We start from the raw sequence: 15,154 nt of genomic DNA on the forward strand, positions 1-15,154 counted from the left end.
CCTTATGCCCTTGGGCTACGGTATAGTATTACAATAGTCAGCACTCAATAAATGTTACTTGAATAAATACATAAGTGAAAAACATATAGATTTCCTACCTCCTATGTTTTTGAAACTTCATTGAACAGAGAAGCACATATTTCCTGGAAAGGACTATACTCTTGGCGATTTTTAGACTAACTGGCAGCATAGGAAACTTAACATACATCTCAAGATTGTTCTGATTCAGTCATGGAACTAGAAGGGTTCTTGCCCTACATTTGTGGCATACTTTATAGTTTAAAAGGCACAGACACTACCTTTTTCTTTTTTGACAGTTCTAATAAGCTTGTGAGATAAGTGTTAATCTCAAAATGTTACCAATGAGAAGATTGGTGCTCAGAGAGGTTAAGTGACATCTCAGAAGATGCACAGATAGCAGTATCCCCAGTCAGCACCAGAGCTTTAGTGTTTTGAGGATAACTCAATGATTTTTAAATTATCATTCATAGACTGCCAGCTCTGTCACCTCTGGACCTAGTGAGGTCTCTGATGGTAATGCAGTGCCAGTTTGGATACAAACTCGATTGAAAGGCTTTAAAGCATGAGACTTATGTTAGTGTCCCATCGTTCTAAGAATTATGCAGTAAATCACTGGAAGAATATGCCTGTATTTCAGATATTATGTTACTAGCACAAATGAAATATATCTTTCATTTGTATTTCCTGAGGAGCTCAGCTATATTAGCTGTCTTCTGATACAGTCTGTGCAAAACATACTATACACTCGAAACTTTTCACTTAAACTCAACGTGACATAATAGCAATAGAAAAATTCAGTAAGTAAAGATATCTGCAGCCTATTCAATTTATGTATTTGCTCTATCTGTAGTACTAAGCAAATAGGAACCTTTATCATACCTATGTAGTGTTTACAAAGAAATGCTTGGCAAACTAGCAAACCAAATGCATGTTGTGACATAAATTTGGAAATCTGACTCTTTATAACCTTAGGCATTGTCAGATTCTCCGCAGTTCTTGTAAATCCTTTTGCTTATGGTTTTTATATAACTGAAAAGAGAAGTATATGCAAAATTGGATATTCTCCAAGCAATGTGTCTTTCATTTGTATTTCCTGAGGAGCTCAGCTATATGCAATAATGTACTTATATTTTAGAATGCTGACTATGGAATAAAGTACTATACTTAACATACAATGTCTCTCCCATCATTCCCTAAAATATTTGGTTAAATGTGGTGTGACTTGTATATGATTTATTATATTCTGTCAAGCCATGCTTATGACTCCTACTTTGTATTTCTGAAATTTGAAAACGTATCTTATTCTACCACTAGAATACGGATTTCTTGAGGGGGCATTGTGTCTTTTAAGATTGTGTTTAGCAACAAGTAGCAGAAAACTTTGCTAAGAGGTTGAAACAAATAGGGGTTGAATTATATCTTAGAATAAGAATTCCAGAGGTAGGTAACTTCTGGGGTTGGTTTGGTGGCTTAATGTTAACAGGGCAAGTTTCTTTTCTTTTTTTCGAGACAGAATTTCACTCCTTCACCAAGGCTGGAGTGTAGCGGCATGATCGGGGCTCACTGCAACCTCCGCCTCCCAGGTTCAAGAGATTCTTGTGGCTCAGCCTCCCAAGTAGCTGGGATTATAGGTGAGTGCCACTACACCTGGCTTATTTTTTTGTATTTTTGGTACAGAAAGGGTTTTGCCATGATGGCCAGGTTGGCCTTAAACTCCTGGCCTCAAGTGATGCCCCTTCTCGGCCTCCCAAAGTGCTGGGATAACAGGCATGAGCTACCATGCCCGGCCTCAGGGCAAGTTTCATTGCGGTTCTCTTGGCCTTTTCCTTATGCTTGTTGCTTCATTGTTGCAAGAGGGCTGCTCTCCCTCCAGCCATTCACATTAAGGGCAGGAAAGAAGAGGCAGGGGAGCAGCAACCATTTCTATCCCTTTTGATTCTTAAAAACCTGCTAGCAGACTTTTGACTTACCATCTCCTTGGAGAGAGCCATGCACCTGGCTACTTCCCACTGAAGTGAAGCCTGGTAAAGTGGGTATTTAACTCTTTTAACAGTGGATGGTGTGAAGGTGGAAAGTGGTTCAGAGTGACTGTCATTGGGTCATTGAGCCAGCAGCTTGCCACGGTGTCCTTTTCATCTCCGAGTCTCCTGCAGTCCTGTCACAGTGCCTTGAATAGCACAGTCATTTCTAATGGATGAAATCCCTCTAATATAATCCAATTTAGAGTTTATTACATTGGCCCTGTAGATGGTGGGTTTTTAAGGGAAAGGAACTAATGTGAGTGCCTGTGACATAAGAGTAGGTGTTTTATAGACTTTGAATCATTTTATTCCTCAGAACGATCTCCATTTTACAGGTGAGCAAATGGGAGTTCATGTGGATTAAGTGGTTTGAGGTTGTAGCAAATGAATTAAAAAGACCGTTTTCAAACACAGTTCTGTCAGACTCCCAAACTCATGCTGTTTCTACTCTACCACCCTGACTACTGAACGATTCCAATTGTCCTGTTATGAAGATCATTGTGGTAGACCGGCATGTTCTTGATACTATTTCAAATTTCAAAATGGAAAGTCTGACTCAATACTGTCAGTGACCTTCTGTGATGAATTTCTTTTTCATCATAGGCTGTGACATCATGAATTAGGTGTTCCGAACTACAATTGCTTTTTAAAAAGTATGCCTATTAAGTGGGGGTTAAGTGGAGTATCTGGGGTGGGATTGGGTGAGAGTTAGGGCTTATGTCACCCTCTGCTGCATCTGAGGGTAGAAACAGCAAACCACCTTGTATATGACTTTCCTTGTTCAAGAAACAGTAATTTGCACGAGCCCTCTCTGTTATGCAAACTGAAAGTGAATAAACCGTCCTTGCATGGGGGAGCTCTGCATACCAGGCAGCTTCAATGGGGCTGCCAAGCATACAGAGCTGATCTTTGTGGAGAATTTGCCTGATTCAAGAGCCTTTGGGGTAGGAGGGGTTGAGACCCCAACCCCTGCTTCCTGAGATTATGTTAAGAAAACCTGTTGGGTAGATCAGTTGGCAGAAGACAGGCAGGCACAAAAGGAGCTCCTCCAAGGAAGACTGAGGTTGTGAGCAGAGCTGATGAGTATGTGGCCCATTCAGGAGACCTCTGGCAATATGTCCCAAGCCGGATAATAAGAGTAAATATTAGGTTCGTGCAAAAATTGTTGCAGTTTTGGTATTAAAAGTTATGGCAAAAACCGCAATAATTTTACACCAAATTAGTGTAGAGTGGGAGCTCTAGTGTCTCACTACAGTACACAAAGGCATCACTATAGCATTCAAAGCTCTGATGGAACTGACAGGACTGGTCCTAGTCTGTGATATCCTGTGGCGGTGGGAAGGGATAGCAGAAATGGACTGAACTCTTCAGTTCTCTGCTTGCCTGGAGTTTGATTAAGGTAACTCCTCTGTGGACTGAGTGAGCTTAGGGGCTTTGGGGTGGAGCGTGAGAATCCTGGAGGGAAACAACAGGTTTGCAGCTTTGGAAGGCTGATACAAGGCTCTGAAGTTATATTTGGGAGAAGGAATCAACTGTATTTTACAGCGAGCAAATAAGTTATATTCCAAAGGTCAGTGACATAAAATCACTGCTAAGCTGAGGCTCTGCTGAGGAATAGATATTTCTGGACCTTCAGGTGGACATAATTAAAACCATTGCTGGATGATTTGGTATTAAACCGTCAAGTTGGATCTGAGAGATACAGAAAAATGTTAATGGAGGTATCTCTTTAATGAGAAGTGATTCCTGATGCAGATCAACAAGACAGAAACAAAGGTTACAGAAGAATAACCTGTGGATCGTAGTGTGCCTGCACTCAGAGAAACCAGAGTGATTACATTGATGGGAAACAAGGGGCGTGAGAGCAGGGAGCAGAGATTAAGGGGGCTAGCTAGGCAATTTCTTTGCCTTTCAATAGGTAATATATTCACACATTCAACATGCAAAAGGTTTGAAAATGTATGATGAAAATAAGTGTCTACATCCCTGTCCCCATCCACTCAGTTTCCTGCCTTAGAGGCAACCAAGGTTATGAGGCCCTTATGTTGTTTTTTGAGAGGTATTTTATGCATATGTAAGCAAGCATGTGTGTGCATGTGTGTAGGTAGTCACACTTTTTTTTTTTTAATACAACTGGTATTATAGTATATATAGTCTTCTGCACTTTGCTCTTTTTAAAAAAAACCTTGGCAATATGACTTGGAGATAATTTCATGTTAGCATGGAGAGATCTTTGTTATTTCTTTCTCCTTTTTTAACATCTGCTAGAATCCCATTGCTAGTTGTACCATATGTTATTTAACCAATCCTCTCTTTATGGACATATTAGGTTGTTTTTAATATTTTGTTGTTGCAAAGATAACACAATGATTCATCTTGTATGTACATCATGTCTGTGCCTATGAAAGACACAGGGAGAGAGACAGAAAGAGAGGAAGAGAAAGATTCTATTGCTAGAATAAATTCCTAGACAACCACATATTCTAATATGTGAGGACTTATTTATAAGAGTATTGGCCATTTGTGTTCTATAGCTACCAAACAGACCAAGAGGGCAGCAGCTTTACTTATGACGTTCAGTGGAACCTACCATGCCCCACTGTATTGAACAATAAGAAGTACCGGAGAGCCACGTATGTTTCCCATCTTGCTTTTCTGTGAGACTTCCGAATTTTCTCCCATGGTCTTAAACATGGATAGCGTTATGTTTAGACTGTGATAAGACATCAGCTTAAGTAGATCTCTCCGATCTTCTAAGATTGGTGTATCTTATTCTCCCATAGTCTCTGCAGACAAAGAAGGTAACCAAATGTTTGGTTTAAAATGCTCCATCTCTTTCATGCAGCTACACTTGCTATAAGATTGTACATAGAGGCAAAGTAGAGATTTTGGTAACTAAGCAGTTTGGGCTGGCAGAGCAGATAATCAGGGCAATGAGGAGCAGAGATTGAGATTTGTTATGGTAGATCCACTTGTAGATATGGGAGAGTTGGCTGTAATTGAACGTTTATTGTTCAATAGGAATGCAATACATCCACTGGCCTTTTAAATTTTTAATTGAGGGGACGTTTTTAAAGTTTTAAATTACTGGATCTATTTTGCTTTGATTGGCCACTATATAAAATCAGAGTCCATCCATAGTAGCACCTAATAGTTCTGCACCATCAATCAAAGTGCATTTCTTCATTTTATTTCCTGCCTCGACTATTAACTTGTCACTACCCACCTGCTTGTATTCTTTCACATAGTGTGTGATGGATTAAACTAGTTAGCTGGCCAGCTAGATTATACAGGGTACATTAACACTTAGTGTTTTTGATGGAGCACTCCGCAAAACAAAAGCCATTCCTTACAGAAGGCAATTAAGCCTGCTGCTTGCTGTGTTTTGAACTTCGTGGTTCTCTTTCTCTGAGTGGGCAGATAATAGCCAGGTAATCATTTTAGTGCAGGTGCATTTAATTAGTTTCTTTCTTAAGCGGCTTCTATTAAAGCAAAATGGTCAGTCCGTTGAGTAGCTGGTTTCCTTGCATCAGGTTTTTATCTCTTTCCTCCTGTGTCTGTTTTTGGCAAAATGACTGACAAACTCCTGAGGCAAACTACCTCCACAGGTTCTTTGTTTCTAAGAGAGGAGCCTTTGAGATTCTGGGCAGACAGCTCAAGAGATCTTCTCCAATTTTCAGTGTTTAGTTGACACGAGTCCTTGATGTTTTACTTCCTGCTATTTGGAGGCCGAATAATCCCAGCCTCATGTTCTGAGAGGCCTCCCATGGCCAGTGTCCACTGTGTACATTGTGTGTCACCCAGACAACCTGATACCCACACCATGGGTTTGGGGCCCGGCCTGGCTTGGCTCTGTCTTACCAAATCGGACAGGTGGCCTGTGATTGGCCCCCACCCAATCTCCCCTGCTGCTTAGGCCCTCACCTGTGTGCACCTGCTGCTGTTGCCTGCTTAATCTGTGCAGGTTGAATTTGTAAATCTCCATGGAAATGCCATAAAAATTATCTAATTCAGCACTTACACAGGAAGGACAGAGAGCATCTCTCTCTGGTTCCCCGATATCCTGTTATTGCTCCTGAGGGACTGTAATACCTCCAGTTACCTTGACCCCATGTCTTTGGTAATGTCTGGTGTCTGGGCTCAAGGCTAAGCTGTTTTCTGGGTTTCTTACTTCCCTGTTCTTTCCAAACTCCTGGGGTGGCTGGTGAGGCTTGCTGGCTCATTTGGATCTAGGAAAAACTGGGGAAGGAGCAGAACAAAAGGCTGGTATGCTGTTTTCTTACCATTCCTGTAGCATGGGGAAGCTCTCATGCGTAGGGGGCTTCATGCTGTCAACCTCCTGCTGACCCTCATTGTTAGTAGGGTGCCGATTCGATTTCTTGAATGAAAGCTGACCTTAAGCAAACTCTCCTAAAGGCTGGCGTAGTCCTTACTGGCAATCAAGGTAGGGTAAATAACGACTGAGAGTGTGCAATGAAGCCTGGAGCCTTTCTTCTTTGCTTGCACCTTATAAGCAAGCTCTGGGCTACATCTCTGTCTGTTCACCCCCAGAATATGAACACAATACCTGACATAAGCTGCTGCTCAGCCATCACACCACATTGCTGCTACTTCTGCTGATACTACGAATAAGAGTAACAGCAATAACACATGATACAGGAATTGGAACGAGGCCTCTTGCCAGGATTTTAAAAAACACCAGCTTCCCTAAGCCTGCCTCAGTCTCTAACATCATCCATGACCTCCCTGAGAAGCAAAATGATAGTATCTCATATTATTGATCTTCTACCTTGTTCAGGACTTTACACACACTATTCCACTGTTACTAATCCCCTAGCGTTAAGAGCCTGCCTTCACTTGCCACCAGTATGTCAGCTGCTCTTCCAGGTCATCTGTATCATTCAGTCCTCACAGTGACTGTGTGCTGTAGGTGCTCTTATCTCCCCATCCCAGCATGTCCAAACAACCTTTTTTAGATCAAAGGTGTTTGATAAAATAATAGCAGCAGCAGCTGTTAACATTTGTTGAGTACTTACTGTATACCTGGCACTGTTCAAAGCTCTTTGCATATATTAATTCCTCTAATCATCACAAAACTTCGTGAGATACAATGTAGGTATTATTTATCTTCATTTTGCAGATAAGAAGAATAACAAGGCACAGAGTTTAAATATTTTTGCCAGCCTTACACACTGATAAAGCTTTCTAGCAAATGCTATAAGATAGGTACCATTATTCCCATTTTTCAGTATTACTCACAAGAAAACCAGTGATTTATAATATATATTGTTATGCTTTAAGTTCTGGGTACATGTGCAGAATGTACAGGTTTGTTACATAGGTATATACGTGCCATGGTGAAAAACCAATGATATTTTAAGAGCTGGCTGAATTTGAGCAGGTTGACCTAAAAGGAAGTCAGAATTCCTCTTTCAGAGGCAAAAATTATTCTTTCGTTTAGGAAAATGCCTTCACAAGCTTGTTTGATGTTGAAAGAAAGGTATATGGGCATCACTGGAATAGAAGTTTAAACAAAGACCGGGTAACTTTTCTGTGGAGTAAAGTTACAGGAGTTTTGGAGTGGTCCATTAGCACCTTGAGATGGCAGGAGGACCTGGAAGAGAAGAAGGTTGGTACTGTAGAGAGAGAAAGAGAGGGAGGCTCAGTAGCATGGTGGGAAGCTAGGATCTCTGAAGGAATGTAGTCAGTGATAAATTCCATGTGGAGGAAATGAGCAGTGGACTCCTTGGGACAGGAATGGCTGACATGCAGTGTGAAGTTGTTTTTGCATATGTTGCCGTTAACCCCAAAACTTCAATAAAAGTTTGATACTCAGAGATTAGCACTGCTGCTTTGGGGAGTAAAGGGAGAGGACATTCATGGCTCTATGTTTCCAGGCAGGGAAAGGACTTAGAGACTTGGGCCAGAGCTAGGAGTGAGTCCAAGTCAAGTGGTAGCAGAGAAACAAGCTGAGGTGTAGACCCATTAGGGAACTGAGTGTAAGAGCCCCTGCAAACTCCCTTCCCCAAACATACTCAAGGGAGGTGAACCAAACAAGGGAATGTGGGAAAGAGGGAACAATTCATGGCTTGTATAATAATCAATTATTTTCTAAATTTGTGCATATGTATCATTCAGGGCTCAGCCTCAAGCAGTGGAAAGTATCATCTCAAATTGAACTAACCAACAAGGAAATGATTATCTTACATATGGGAAGGCTTAGAAGTAGGGTACTTTTAGGGTTGGTTGATTCATTGGGGCAGCATATCATCAAGGATGCAATTTCTTTCACTTCTCTCTGCTATCTTCTGGGTTGGTTTCATCCCTAGGGTGACAGATGAACTCCCACTGGCTGCAGAAAACTCCAGGAGTCACATTCATATATTTCAATATACAGAAGAAATGTTTTCTATTCCAGTAGCTCCCTTAGGAGTGAAGTACCTTTTTCAAGAAAATTTCTAGAAGATTTTTTCTGTGTCTCATTGGCTAGAAACACAATCATTTCTGAACTAATCCCTTCCAAGGGGATTGGAATTGGCCTTAGATAACCCAGGTTTATCCTCAGAGCCGGATATGGGGTCAGCTTCCTCTGAGGCACAAAACTATGAATGGGACAGGTAAACCCTGAAAACAGCCAGGACTTGGGTTGCTGGGTAGAAATTGTCAAGTGTGTACTACACAGTGACAACAAAGGAGGAAAAAAAATGGGGAGAAACATGTTTTGAGGTTTCTGTTTGCATGTTTCTGTTGTGTTTCTAGCCCTATGAATGAAGCTGTAGCTCTCTGGCCTTCCATAGCTAAAATAATCTGCTGGGATATGGCGGTCCTACACAATGGAAACTGTGCAACTGGTAAAGCGAGGAGGAATAGTTCTGCATATTGGTCTAATATGATCTTCAGGATATATTTTTAAGTGATAAAATCAAGGTGCAGGGTCTTGTCTGTATCTGTAAAAGGGGGAAATACATATGTAAACGTAAACTGTAAACTAATACAAGTATTTCTATGCATTGTTTTGTAGAATTGGCTTTAAAATCATGTAAATTAAAACAAAGCAATTTTTAGAAATTAAAAAAATGACATAAACGTAACTGTGTATTATGTAGGTGGTTTCACTGTATCAAGAGGAATTATTTAGAATGACATTAAAAACTCAGTAATTTGGACATCTTTGTGGGATATGTCTATCCTAAAGAGAAGAACTGCAATGAAATTTAAATTGTTAATGTCATTAGGAACCAAGATGTTTCAACATAAGAGAAACACATGCCATGGTAAAATCAAAGAAGTTAAATTAAAGCTCTGTAATTCTAAATTTGAATTGTAAATATCAGTATAAATTTTTGATATATTTTCTAATAAATATTTCCCAGCAATTTCTACTAAAAAGGCCTAGAGCAGACCATTAATAGAGCACCCAGATTGTGGTCTGTAAATACAAACACCCACAATATGAAACCTAAGTTTGTGGTGGAAATAGTGAATTCCATGTTTTGGGGGAGCAACTGTGCAAGGTAAGCCTGGAAAATCTTGTCATATCAGAAAGCAAGGAAAACATTGAGGTAATGGAGATTGTATTAAAAAGATTCTGAAGCTGGTTTGAAGAACTCCTACTGGCCAAAGATGGAACAGTTTGAAAATCAAAAGAAAGACAACTGTGAATGATACATGTAAGATATAAATATGCATGAATTTGTAATCATACAAAAATAATTGGTCACCTCTGAGAGATACTAGACAAGTAAACTATGATTTTGAAGAAAGGTAAATAAGAGCACAGAATCTGGTGCAGGGTATTGTTTGAAGACCACAGAATCTGGTCTTCAACTTGTTGTTTCTGTGTTACGTGTACCTCAGTGCAAACAAATATTTGCTGAAAGTTTTCTTTATAGAAAAATTCTAGTTAATGAAAGGAGAAGGATAGATTTAAAATATTAACATTTCAATTCTTTTTTTTTTTTTGAGACACAGTTTTGCTCTTGTCACCCAGGCTGGAGTGCAGTGACTCACTGCAACCTCCTCCTCCCCGGTTCAAGTGATTCTCCTGCTTCAGCCTCCCAAGTAGCTGGGATTACAGGCACGCACCACTACACCTGCCTAATTTTTGTATTTTTAGTAGAAACAGGGTTTTGCCATGTTGGCCAGGTTGGTCTTCAACTCCTGACCTCAGGTGATCCACCCACCTTGGCCTCCGAAAGTGCTGGGATTACAGGCATGAGCCACTGCACCCAGCCCAATATTTCAATTCTAAATGAGATAATTGATCTAGGCATTTAACATCAATGCCTGCTAAGACCTTCAGTTGTAAAGCTGATAGGAAACTTTATAATGGATGAGTAGGCTGGTGACACCTGGACTCCTTGATCAATATTAATATCAGGCATTAGGTACCTCCTGATGTGATACAATAGGAAATACACAGCACCATATATGAACTCTTCCTGCCAAAAGAATTGAGCCTAAGTATAATCAACGCTTTCTGTTTAAAGGAAATATTGGACATAGAAATGAAATATGATATATGGACTTTTTTGGATTCTAACTTAAGCCAACTACTTAAAAATATGTAAGATAATAAGAGACAGTTGTATGCTGACTGAATACTGGATGATACTGAAGAATTATAACCTTTTTAAATATGATAATGGTTATATTTTTAAAAAACTTTTTTTGTAGTTACAGATTGATACGTTTACATATGAAATACTATGAAGTTTGGAATTTGTTTCAAAGTAATGCAGTGTTTGTGTGAGGAAAGTGAATGGGGATATGGATTGACAAGTGTGAAGCTGCGTGATGCGTAATGGAGCTCACTGTAGTGTTCTCTTTGGCTTACGTTTGACATTTTCCATAATAAAGTATTTGAAAAGAATGAGCTATGGTCAACCACCTTTCAATCAATGCAATTTTGGCTTTTGCTGCTCTGGCTGTTGGCAGGGGCCTTGATGTGAAGGCTGTGGCACACAAGCCATGGCTGTGTAGAAGCTGCCCTGGGAGTGAGGAATTGCATTGCCAGGGCCTTTGAAATACCTGGGACCATGGTTTTCCTGGTCTCTGCTGTACTTGTGTATTGATCTTCCTCTTCCCCCTCCTCTCACTCCTGCCAGGTCCTCTCAGTCACTGGAGTGATGACAGGATTCAGTGGAACCATCTGGATGAGATGAACTCTGGAGGATTTGCTCTCAGGAATGGCGGCATTGGCTGTTAGTCACATGCCTCTTCTTGCTTACATTGTGATTCTGGGACTAACCACAGACCACAAATCCAAAACCATCCTCTTCTCCTGGTGCCTGAAACTTGACATCACTTCTCCATTGCCAAACATAGAGTCTTGGATCCTACTGAAAGGTAAAGTTCATGTAAAAGGGCTGACTCTGTGACTGATCAGTTTGCAAGTTAAGGTGCCAAGAAAAAAACTCATGCTCAGAGGGTTCTGTTACTTGTTTGGATATGACTGTTTTCATCTATTCTGGTAAAAATGTCAAGTAAAAGGATGGGATAGTATTTATCGTAACATTTTCCCCATTCAAATCTTTTCATGCTCTTGGTATATGCTATTGTTTACATATATTAGAACATAAGATGGTATCTGATCTAATACAGAATCATTATTGATTTTAATGTTTATATGGTAACTTTTCATGAGATTCCAAGAAGAACACTGTGATTTTTAGGGGGTTCTGCTACTAAGTAAAGTTTGAGAACAGAGTACTGCTGAATGACTTGTATTTTAGGGTGAGTGACGGATTTGAGGGTGGGTTTGATGAGAGGCAGAATAGCTTTATTCTAGGTGAGAACTGAAATTGGAAAAACCTTAACCCACCCCTTGTCTTGTTTAAGAATGTGTTTCCTTGACAACACCATGTAAGTACAATAACTTAAGTGAAGGTTAAACTCAAGAGCAACACCCAAGCACTGAGAGATGATATTTCAGCTTAGCTTTTCCTGGGCGTTAGTGACTGAACCTGCCAGGTCAGGGACTATAAGATTTATTTCTTATTCTAGAGAATATAGTTGTAATGACACAAGAATAGAAATTAATCAGAATTTTCTTCTTTTCATTCCTTCTCCTCTTTAAGTAGCTCAAGATCTCAGCTACAGGATGGGGACAATTGCTGGCAAAAAAGGAAGTTTTCTACCTGGGTGTGAACTTTGAAACCCTTGAATAAAGCTGAGTAGTGGGGAATTTCTTGAATTTAATTCACATTTTTATTAATCTGAAAAATTGGAAGGGCAGGAAGCATTTAGGATATCCGTGAATTAACTATTACTGTCTCAGGCCTCTCCTTCAATTTAAGGCAGCTAGGGTACGTGTAAGCCAGATGTTATCAAAGGGAATCTTGTTAAGATGTAGTAACTAGAAGCTTGAAGGTTGTGATCTCTGATCATCTACGGTTGTTGTCTTCTGGGACACAGAGTCTACGATTATGCTCCATAGATAGAATTTGTCATTTATTGCTCAAGGATGAAAACAAGCATCAAAAAATTATTTAAGTCTGTGTTATTCTTCCTATTCTATTTGGATCGAAGTCTGTGTTATCTCTTTCCCTCTCTCTCTCTGTGTCAAATCAGCATTCTTGCTATCTCACTCCTCTCATTATGCACCAGAGTTGTGCTGTTCACCAGCCACATGTGGCTACTGAGTACTTGGCATGTGGCTAGTTCAAATCGAGATGTGAGTATTAAATAAACAGCAGATTAGGAAGACTAAGGATAGAGAAATGACTGTAAAATATCTCCCCAGTAGTTTTAAAATGTTGACTACATGTAGAAATGAAAATAGATAAATTCAGGTAAATAAAACATTATTAAAATTAACTTCAGTATTTATTATTTTTAATATGGTTATGAGTGTGCTTGAAATTACTATGTAGCTCATATTATATTTCTATTGGATAGAGCCACACTTGAAAATATTCATGACATCTTTAATTTGTCCTGGAAAACAAAGGTATGAGATCAGAAGCTGGATCCCTCAGTTTGAATTCTGATTCTCCACTTTATACATATGTGGCCTTAGACAGTTCTAAAAATCTCCATGTCTTCACATCCTAATCTGTAAAATGTAGAGGGAAAGAGTTGCTCTGGCATCAGTTGGTTATGAGATTGCCTGAGACAGTGGCTGGTTTAGAGCAAGGTATGAGTACTACTTACTACTTCTGAGATATTCCTACTCTGTTGCCATAACCCAGAGCTAACCCCTTGTGTTGTTGAAATTCAGAATCTCTGTTGAAAGAAGGGGTGGGCAGCAGTCTCCCCAATCTTCCCACCATTTACTCATTTTTACTTGCAGTCAACTTCACACCCATATGCCCTTGTATGGTCTGAATGTGTTCCCGAAATTCATGTGTTGGAAACTTGATACCCAGCACAGCGGTGTTGGGAAGTGGGGTCTTTTAGGAAGTGTTTAGGTCATGAGGGGTCTGTCCTTATGAATTAATTAATGCCCTTATAAAAAGTGTTTGCGAGAGTGGATTCTCTCCTGCTCTTCTGCCATGTGAAGACATGGGGTTCATCTCTCTTAGCCCTTCTGCCTTTCATCATGTGAGGACACAGTATTAAGACCCACATCACATGCTGGTGCCTTGATCTTGGACTTTCCAGCATCCTGAACTGTGAGGAAATAAATTTATTTTCTTTTTAAATTGCCCAGTCTGTGATGTCCTGTTATACCAGTGCAAAACAAACTAAGATGTGCCCCTTTAACATTTGAGGGCAGGGATTGCACATTCAGTGCCTTCATTTCTCCCACATTCTTTACTATCCTGTCTTTACTCTCCTCTTCTGGGTGAAGATACATATGGAGGATGCTCAACAAATAATTGTTTATAACAAAAAAAGAGGAGAATATAACTTATCTAGGAAATACAGATTTGGTGATTGGAACAAGTTTAAGGAGTATCTTTGGAAACATGCTGAGATTCTATGACATCACCATGTAATATGTCTTTCGTTTCTCTTGGCAACCTGAAACATTATTAAATTGACTATTGACTACTGCTTTTAAGCGATATGCAACAAGAATTTCCTCCCAGAAGAAAAGCTATGAATTTTTCACAAAGAAAGAGAATGTGTAATGTCTGAAGATCTTTATTATAAGTCATTCTTTGTTTTAAAATTATGCTTGCTTGCCTTTCTGTTCTATTAAAAGTAAAAACACACTCCTTCATGCCTTAAATGAGGTAAGATAATGGTAATAGGATACCAGTCCTACACCTGTCCAGGGAGGTAAGGGGTTATAATTTAGGTGGCTCACTAAGCCTCAACCTTCACTCTGAGGAAGTAATCAGAAGTGGGGAAACACACCTCTTTTCTTCTCAAGTGCTGGTGGAAGCTTAGCTGGAGGCACTGATGCCCCCTTTTTTAGCTGTCCCCAAAGGTCAAATATCCTGATCACAGTTGCAGGTTAAGGCCCATCTGGATGAATGAAGACCAGAAACCACAGGTGGGGAGAAGAAGCTGAGCAGGTAATAACCTGTGGCTTAACGCTGCATTCTCTAGGGGATCAAAAGACAGCAAACCCCCTTGGTCAATCTCTGTCTCTAACACCCATCTCCCTAAGATTACGTCTACCTGAATGAGGGTGTCCCAGACCAAGGTAGCCTCTTTGATTTAGCAGCTTTTAAAACTGGCTACCATGTTGTTCATGGAATATCACAGTATCCAAGAAAACTATCCTCAGTCATTTTACTTAGAGGCAACTTACATGAAACCCACCTGAATGAGCTACGTGGTGGAATGTGAGAATGGTCCCAACTCCAACTCAGAGAAATCTCACTGTAAGGCATGTTCAGGAAGAAATGTAGGGATTAAATCCAAAGATTAATTAAAAGAGCTCATTTATTTGTAGTGTCTGTGCTATAGGATTTATGTTTCCTGAAGTATGGAGCTAGTAAAAATACTGTATCCCTCTTGGCAAAGTGCAGAGAACAAATAACTTTACACAAACCTCAGAAGCCACACTGCACAAAGGAACAGGTGAGCAGAGACCGCTTGCTTTTGGCAATTCCCTCACACAAATTTGTAAAACAAGTAACAGTTGATGCAACAACCACAGGCTTTGCTCTTGTTTCAAAGCCTTCTTCTCTAGAACTGGCCTTTTGCCTGAAGCC

The 15,154-nt window shown here is 40.0% G+C and overlaps 1 long non-coding RNA gene across 4 annotated transcripts in view; it reads left to right on the forward strand.

The window, feature by feature from the left end:
* Positions 1–15,154, forward strand: part of LOC128932123 (uncharacterized) — a 152,103-nt gene that overhangs the window by 31,752 nt on the left and 105,197 nt on the right. For 3 of the 4 annotated variants that reach the window (XR_013526654.1, XR_013526651.1, XR_008481573.2), the window contains exon 2: positions 11,150–11,390. This is a non-coding gene — a long non-coding RNA (uncharacterized LOC128932123). Of the gene's footprint in view, positions 1–1,301; positions 1,653–11,149; positions 11,391–15,154 lie in introns of those variants that run through there. The other variant, XR_008481572.2, reaches the window with a different exon arrangement.

The sequence above is a fragment of the Callithrix jacchus genome, chromosome 1 (assembly GCF_049354715.1).
Source record: "Callithrix jacchus isolate 240 chromosome 1, calJac240_pri, whole genome shotgun sequence".
Taxonomy (NCBI): Eukaryota; Metazoa; Chordata; class Mammalia; order Primates; family Cebidae; genus Callithrix; species Callithrix jacchus.